Source organism: Miscanthus floridulus, chromosome 9 (genome assembly GCF_019320115.1).
Source record: "Miscanthus floridulus cultivar M001 chromosome 9, ASM1932011v1, whole genome shotgun sequence".
NCBI lineage: Eukaryota > Viridiplantae > Streptophyta > Magnoliopsida > Poales > Poaceae > Miscanthus > Miscanthus floridulus.
The window spans coordinates 143,040,771-143,048,821 of record NC_089588.1 but is presented as its reverse complement, the minus strand read 5'-3'; positions in this window follow the sequence as shown (position 1 = coordinate 143,048,821).

The window sequence follows — 8,051 nt, the reverse complement described above, 5'->3', positions numbered from 1 at the left end:
TGGATTTCGAAGAAAAAAAAAGAGAGGGCACCATGCCATACCTCGCCGCACACACCAACCCGCCGTGCCCACTACGAGCCAACCGCTCCAACTCCCAGTGCCGCTGCTGCAGCTCCACGTCTCCAATCTGCGCGGCGGGATCAAATCCCCTAACGTCGCTCAGGCCAACGTCTCTCTACAGTCGGGCAATCTGCGTCGTCCGCTATGAACTGTGCGATTCAACGGCTAGTCGTCTAGCAGGCACATGCGGCAGGGTGGGGCCCCAACTAAAGCCCACAACAATGCGCGCACATACGAGCTCGAGAGCCGCACGCGGCTCAGTCCTTCACTTCCTCCGCCGTCGCCATGGGCGACTCACTCGACGATCGATGTTCCCCTCCCCCGCTTTCTTCCTTGTTGCGTGACCTCATGCCACTTCTCTCCCGCGAGCTAGTGCGTCGGCGGTCCTACCTCCTCTCCTTCCTCCCTCGTCCTCGGGTGTCCTCGTTCCGGACCGGATGCCGCCGCCGCACGACCAAGCGCTTCCGGGGCGGCCTTCGTGCCTGGACGAGGTGGTCACCACTTTGCCTGAGTGGATGACGAGGATGAGACCCTGGCATCGAGCTCTAGCTGCCTTGCAGTGCGTCCGCAAAGCCACCAAACTACCCTCAGTGGGTTGCAGACAGCGTCACTTGCTGGAAAGTGAGTGCTGAGGCCGGCGACGATGAAGACAAGCGCATCAGCGTCACTTGCTAGAAAGGCGGACAGCGTCAGGCGCATCAGCGTTCAGCGCTGTGGCGATGGGGACGGTGGCGGAGGGGAAAAGATAAAGACAAGCGCGATGTTTGGGCTGAGATGGGCCATTGGACAGCCCTGATAGATGAGTTTAGTTGGGGTTAGCGTTGAATCACCGATCACAACGGACGTCTCAGATGCTCCGACTGCAGAGAGAAGTCGCTCTGCGTGACTGCAGACAATTTCATCCCCACGCGGCCGCTGCCCCATGCGTCCAGGCCTGCAGCTCCAAGCAGCCAACCTGCTGCATGCACATTGATGAAGAGTACTTATTCGTCATTAAATTGAACCACGTAACTTTACCTGAGAAAACCGAGACTAATATGGATATGGTTTGTCAAAGGTTTCTTGAGGGGACTTATTTGTGATTCATACGATGTGTCCCCCATTTTTTTTTGGGAACATATCTAGTGCAAACCAACCTCTCCGTGCAAACCGTGCAAACCAACTGCGGGGGAGAGGTGAGAGGGGGGATTTGCAAAAGTGTAATTACGCCCGCTCCTAATCACACTTTTACAAAATCCCCCTCCCACCTCTCCCCCGCAGTTGGTTTGCACGGTTTGCACGGAGAGGTTGGTTTGCACTTGATACGTTGCCTTTTTTTTAGGGGGGGACAAAAAAGACCCCACCTAAATAATTTTCCACTCATATCGGGTGAAGCCGGCAATGGAGGGTGTCGGGCACCTAATATAGGGTCGACCCTTGAAGATCAGAGTATGAGTGGGAGAGGGAAGGATTACAACATTTAACACTACAAAAACAAAAACAACAGATTCGGCTGCCAGCTCAGCCTACCAACCGGAGCGAGTGCACACACTACTTTCTAACTTGTGCACTAGTAGAGAAATGACATTTGATCCAGCTCGAAATTTGGCTTTAGTCCCGGTATTTTTCGCGCCCGGAACTAGAGCGATCTTTAGTCATGGTTTGTATTTCCAACCGGGACTAAAGATCCCTGCCCAACGACTACTGCGGCAGGCTTTTGCTGCAGGGGATCTTTAGTCCCGGTTGGAGATACAAATCAGGACTAAAGGTTAACTTTTACTCCCGGTTGGTCCCTCCAACCGGGAGTAAAAGTCTACTCCCGGCTGGAGGCTCCCTCCGGGACTAGAAAGGGACCTTTAGTCCCGGTTTCTGTCTCCAACCGGGACTAAAGGCCCCCACCTATATAGCCCTTCTTCCTCTCCGAGCCCGAGCTACTTCGAGCTCAGTGTTCTTGCTTCATCGCCGGCCTCTCTTCTTCCTCATCGCCGGTAATCACAAGATTTCTTCGATTCCTCCATCGATTCTTCGGTTCTAAAGGTTACCAACTTTACACTCTCATGTTTTATCAGTAGCATATCTCATTTTGTGGCCTAGATATATGTGGTTTTTTATAGTGGATTTTTTTAATTTGTAAGCCATTTAAGCTCAAAATCACTTTAAAGTTTGCATATTTGGATGAAGGAAGGTTAAAGTAGTTATTCAAAACTAGTATTCAGCTTTCATTTCTAGCATGCATAGCACACTTCATGGTTTAGAGATATAGAGAATTTTAGAGTTTTTTAATTTTATTTATTTATAAAATAAGAAATTTATATTATATTAAAAATGAGTATAGAGAGTAGATGTCAACTGCTTCTGGGTCCTCGGTCTCTCATCGGGTTCCAAAGCGACTGAGGCCGGACCTCCCTCTCATTGCATGCGGCAAGTGTGAGGAGAATATTGTGATGGAGTACCGGGTGAGGAAGGAGTGTCCCAACAAGGGCCGTATCTTCTACAAGTGTCCGGATCGTAATGTGAGTTATTTTGTCGCATTTGATGATTATGGTTAATTTATACTTATTTTCATGATGATTGTGATTAAAGTTCTATTTTTTTATTTTAATTTCAGTGGGATGGCACTGGATGTTCAGGCTGGTACTGGGAGGAAGAGTATGTTGAACACGTGCAAAACTCTCTTGCACAGGCGACTACGGCGGCCGATGAGGCAGTGATCCTACGAAAGAAGCCCACAGATGTTGAACAAACGCATGATCTGTCTGTTTTAGTTGGGATTGATCGTGAAATCCTTATGCTGCTGAAGTGCATTTTAGCTTTAGTTTTTTAGTGGTAGTTGGGATTGTCTACATTATAGCGAGACTTTCATAAATTAATACTTTGTGTGGTGGCATGCATGTCGTATAATTAACTAATTATGTTCTAGGTTAATATGGTATGTATGTCATATAATGCAGATGAGCCGGCATTAGATGTACAATGCTGATCGCCGCTCCCAAGAGTTCAGTGAGGGCATGCATTCTTTCTTACGTGTGGCCGAGGCAAACAAATGCGATGGTTTCATGTGCTACCCATATGGCATATGTAAGAATTTGAAGGAATATGCTAGCTCAAGGAGTCTTCATTCACACTTGTTGAAGTCGGGTTTCATGCCAAACTATATTTGTTGGACGAAGCACGGAGAAACCGGGGTTATAATGGAAGAAGGTGAAGAAGAACAATGAGAGGATGATGACATTATTACTGAATATGGTGCCTTCAATGATACTGCAATGGGGGAAGCTGAAAAAGAGGTAGTGGCAGAAGATGAGCCCGCTGATGATCTTAGTCAAGCCATTCGTGACGCACAAAGAGAATGCGAAAGTGAAAAGGAGAAGATCAAGTTTGAGCGCATGCTAGAGGATCACAAGAAATTGCTATACCCAACTTGTGATGCGGGACATAAAAAGTTGGCTATCACACTAGAATTGCTGCAATGGAAGGCAAAGAATGGTGTATCTGACAAGGGATTTGGGGAGTTACTGAAAATCCAAAAGAAGATGCTTTTGAAGGTAACGAATTGCCAGTCACTACGTACGAAGCAAAACAGGTAGTCTACCCTTTGGGATTAGAAATCCAGAAGATACATGCATGTCCTAATGACTATATCCTCTACCGTGGCGAGGAGTACGAGAAGTTAGATGCATGCCCGGTATGTCATGCATCGCGGTATAAGATCAGGCGAGATGACCCTGGTGATGTTGAGGGCGAACGTCCCACGAAGAAAATCCCTACCAAGATTATGTGGTATGCTCCTATAATACCATGCTTAAAACATCTATTCAGAAACAAAGACCATGCAAAGTTATTGCGATGGTATAAAGAAGACCGTAAGGTAGACAATATGTTGAGACACCCTGCTGATGGGTCCTAGTGGAGAGCAATCGATAGAGAATTCCCGAAGTTTGCAAATGACGCAAGAAACTTAAGGTTTGCTTTAAGTACATATGGTATGAATCCTTTCGGGGAGCAGAGCAGTAGTCATAGCACTTGGCCTGTTACTCTATGTATCTACAACCTTCCTCCCTGGTTATGCATGAAGCGTAAGTTTATTATGATGCCAGTGCTCATCCAAGGCCCAAGGCAACCTGGCAACGACATTAATGTGTACTTGAGGCCACTAGTTGAAGAACTTCTACTTTTGTGGAATAGACCTGGTGTACGTGTGTGGGATGAGCACAAACAGGAGCACTTTGACCTGTGAGCATTGTTGTTCATAACAATCAATGATTGTCCTGCTCTAAGTAATCTTTTAGGACAATCAAACAAGGGATATAATGCATGCACACACTGTTTCAATGACATTAAAGGTATATTCTTGAAAAATGTCGAAAGGTCGTGTATCTTGGTCATCGTTGATTTCTTCCTGCGAATCACCCCCTAAGAAAGAAAGGCAAGCATTTTAAAGGTAAGGCAGACCACCAGACCAAGCCGGGCAACCGAACTAGTAAGGATGTACTCAATATGGTCAAGGATGTGAAAGTAGTATTTGGAAAGGCACATGGCAGCGAACCTGTTCCGAATGACACCGACGGTCACGCACCCATGTGGAAGAAGAAGTCCATATTTTGGGAGCTACCATATTGGTAAGTCATAGAGGTCCGTAGCGCGATCGACATGATGCAGCTGGCGAAGAATCTTTGTGTGAACCTGCTAGGCTTCATGGGTGTGTATGGGAAGCCTAAGGACACACTTGAAGCATGACAGGACCTGCGATGTTTGAAAGAATGAGACAACCTACATCCAAAGAAGACAGATGATGGACGTCATTACTTAAGTCCTGCCGGCTACACTCTTAGCAAAGAAGAGAAGGAAAGCATGTTTGAATGCCTAGCAAGCATCAAGGTACCATCTGGATTCTCCTCGAATATAAAGGGTATAATAAATGTGCCGGAGAAGAAATTCCTAAACTAGAGCAGGGAAAGGTGTTGCACAAATCGAACAACAATCACAACAATCAGTCCCCCCTCTTGTCATTCGTAATGAATATGGTTCAAACTTAGACTTACCGGACGTCGATTTTGAGGACCTGGTTTGGTTTTATGAGGATACTGGTTTGGACCTTGCCCAAGTGCTCGCTGAAGGACCATCTGCTCCGAAAGTGGATCCTTGGAAGAAATTTGAACATGGAAAGAGTCTATACAACCCTGAGGCCTCAGGTGAACTAGGTACGCAAATGTACCTGCTAAACAAGTGGTATATGGCGGCGTGTGAACGGAGAGAGACCTTTGTTTTCGTCAGAGTTAGAAACCAACATTACTTCCGTGGCGATGACATTATATATGTCGAGTTTTCAGAATGACACCAACTATGCCACCTGGACTCTCTCAACAAAAGTCTCATTAGCTGCTATTATTTATAAGTGTGATTATTTTCTACTATTAAAATGTATATATATAAAGCTACATGTATGTATATAAATTATATATCCTCATACTATATTTTTATATATGCAGATATGAGATGACAGAACTCAGAAAGAGAAAGGATAATGATGTTAGTTTCGTTGATCCAAATGTCGTATTCAAACACCCTGATCCCCCACCTCAATGGAAAGCTGAACTCGAGAAAAATCTCATGAGGTTCTTAGTGAACCAACAAAACAAGGACATACTGGCCTACAACTTCAAGTGAGTGTTAAATAATTAATGTCGATCATATGGACATTTGTTCAATTATTTGCTTACTAGCTAAGCTATCTCCCATATATATATGTTGACTCTAGTTAATGTCGATCATATTTGTGTATAAAAATATATGCAGCAATCACTGGATATTGATGGTCATCGATATGGCCAATAGTCGGTTGAGCATCTTAGATTCGTTAAGAAAAGAGCAAACAGAGTACCAAGACATGATAGATATTATCCAAGGGTAATTTGTTCTCTCTAGCAACTATATATACCTCGATCTCTTAACTGCAACAATTATTAAATGTGAAATTAATTTTTTATTTTATTGGACGTAGTGTTTGGAAAAGTTTCATTGAGGAACACCACATGAAAACATTGCAAAGCGCCACTAGATGTAATCACACACAAAGTAAGTACTAGCTACATTTATATATATATAATTCAATTAACATCATGCATGCTTTCAATTCACCGGATCTTTTTTCTCGTAAAAGTGGGTTCTGAGGCAAGAACAGGGGAACAACTAATGCGGATACTATGTTTACGAGTTCATCATGGCATACGCAAAAAGAACTTCTGAAGAGATCCTCAAAGTACGTTATATAAATATATTCATATATTCACAATTTCTTTTATTGCTCGCAAGAACTGGGGAACAACTACTACGGATACTATATTTGCGAGTTCACCATGGCGTACGCAAAAAGAACTCCTGAAGAGATCCTCAAAGTACGTTATATAAATATATTCATATATTCACAATTTCTTTTATTGCTCATATATATAAGTAATCACGTGACCAACACACACATATATATATATATATATATTAATACTTTTCCTTTAACTTTTATTGAAGACTCTATGGTTGAAGGAAAAAGTCATACGACGTGACCAACTGAAAGCAATTCAAGAGACCATAGCAGGATTTCTTAATGACCAGGTCCTAAACCCCGTCGGCGAGTTCTACAATGACGTGAACGAAACATGGAAGTCCATATGAAGTCCGTAAATCATGAAACTTGTCGAGGTGTCATGTTATCGCATGTGTAGGCTATGATAAAAATTGAGAATGTTTCGAGCAAGTTGCGACGTCAGATGCATACTTTATATAATTTTAAAACACTTTTCCCGCAAGTGGCTCGTCATGTTACGTGAAGAAGATGCGCGGAATTTGATGCGAGTTCATGGATAGAGACTCAACATACACCAAATACCATGAATAACATTTTTCGAAGCACTAGATTACAATATTCCATGCACTTGCAGTTCAAATTTGAATTATATATAAAAATTCAACATAATCAAATTAATCAACCAAATATAACAAAAAAACTAGAAAAAACACCAAATTTGAACATGAAGTTGTAAACAGTGTAGGCGGACCCAACAAAAAATTTGGGGTAAAAAAAACAAAAAAAATTGAAAATTTGCCGAGTGCCAGCTTGGCACTCGGCAAAGACTGTCTTTGCCGAGTGCTGGGCCAGGGGTACTCGGCAAAGAATTTTTTAAAAGAAAATTTTCAAAAACGGTTAAAAAGTCTTTGCCGAGGGCCTAACGGTGATGCTCTCGGCAAAGATCGACGGCAGCGGATGGACGTCGTGTCAGGCGGTGTTGCCGAGGACCGGCCCTTTGCTGAGGGCTTAGCCCTCGGTAAAGAATTATTGTTGCCGGCAAAGAGTCTTTGCCGAGGGCTGTTCTTTGCCGAGGGTCAGGCCCTCGGCAAAGACTCTTTGCCGAGTGCCCGAGCATTTTCCCTCGGCAAATCCTCAGGCCCTCGGCAAAGATGCTCTGTCCGGTAGTGGTAGTAGTACTATTGGACCTGTTTGGTGCACCAGACATTGTCGCCATGGCCTTCTCAATAGTAGTACTATTGGGCCTATTGTGTGCACTAGACGTTGTCACCAGATTATGCTTATTCTGCTGCTGGATCTCTCCACACTTTGATATTGGCTTGGCCGTAGGAAGGGTTGCTCCCAATTGAGTTCTGCTTGAGTTGTGACCTGCGCAAGACTCCATCGGTTCTGGGTTCAGTAGAATGTCAGGCCTCTTCCACTAGATCCTTTGCGTAAGGGCTTGCCCAAGTGTTGTTATCTCATCATCATTGGGCGGAGCTTCCAGCAACTAACACCTGATCGGATAGTTGTAGGATCAAGATAGCGGACCATAGGATGACGCCCAGGTGGCGCTCGCAGAAGGCGAGGTCGTGGGTCTTCATCACCTCCCAGGCAGCCTCAGCGGACCAGACCGCCAGCGTGGGCACGGAGCCAGAGCGGAGCATCATGACGGGCCCGTAGGTTCCGGACATCTCGCGCAGTGCACGGTGAGGCAGGTCGCTGAAGCGCG